Genomic DNA, 1224 nt, shown 5'->3' with positions numbered 1-1224 from the left:
AAAAAAAAAAAATAACAATAATAATTGTATCTCCTTGCCCTTCTATTCTACCAGCAGGATATGTAAGCAGGTACAAGCTAGAGGGTGTTGGAGAGGGGAGAACTGTCTGTCCACTGAAGCATCGACACTGTGGTCCTGAGGCTGACAGAGAAAGACACTAAGACGTCCGCTGAGCTCTCCCCTCTACACAGGGTTTTCAGCTGTGCCCTGAGCCAGCCCTCACCTCTGTGGAGGCCAGAGGTGGGGATGGCAGGGAGAGCAAGGGCTGAGAAGAGTCTCAGCTGGGCTGTAACTTGCCCAATCACTCCCTCAACCCTTTGGACCCCCCAGACCAAGCAAAAGGGGGGTGACCTAGGCAGCAAGGAGCAGCTCTTTTAGAAGCCAGCCAGACGTTTCCCAGCCCCAGGGGTAGGGGCTGAACACAGTGGTTAGACAGACCTTTAATTTAGGTGTCCTCAATAAATCATTAAATACAAGACAGGGACTCAGCCACTCAGCCAGGGAACCTTCTCACCAAGACTCGCCAATTCTGTTCTGTAGCCTGGGCTTTGTGGAGAGGGAGGTATGCTGGGAAGAAAGAGCACTTCCCGCATAGCAAAGACTGCAAGCCACACCCTCTCACAGACTGGGATTGGGCCATTGTTTTGCTTTGAAAACCCCCAGATTTTATTTTACTAAAGCTTGCAATTTCTTCTGTGTGTCAATGGCACTTAAATCTGTTTGTAATGGAACTTGATTGTATCCAGCTGTCATCAACTAGTCCCATGCCCCAAAAGACAGCTGGCCACGTGCCACAGTTTGAGCATTCATTAGGAGTAGAGCAGCTAATGCTCTAGTTCCCAGTAGACTTCACCAAAATGTTTTCACACATGAAAAAAGAACAAATGGGGAGGTACAGGGCACAGAAAAAAGCAACGGAGAGGGGGGTTGGTGGGAGCCGAAATTCTGAGCCAGTGCTGCTCTCTAAGCAAAGTCTGAATGCTGGTCACAAACCATTTTCCTTCAGTAGCTTTTCCACTTCATTCACTCAATAGATATTTACTGGGTGGCTGGTAAGTGCTGGGCACTGGCTGGAGACAACCACCATTGGTCCCTGCAGAGGGTAAATAGCTAACTCAGTGATTTTCAACCAGGGTGCCAGGGCACACTGGTGTGCTGTGAGTGGATCTTAGGTATGCCACGAAAACTTTTAAAGATCATTAAATTATTTTCAGGCTCAGCACC

The sequence above is a fragment of the Otolemur garnettii genome, unplaced genomic scaffold (genome assembly GCF_000181295.1).
Source record: "Otolemur garnettii isolate 467f Iridium unplaced genomic scaffold, OtoGar3 scaffold00018, whole genome shotgun sequence".
NCBI classification, from domain to species: domain Eukaryota; kingdom Metazoa; phylum Chordata; class Mammalia; order Primates; family Galagidae; genus Otolemur; species Otolemur garnettii.
The sequence above is the reverse complement of the archived record's forward strand: the minus strand, read 5'-3'. Positions refer to the sequence as shown.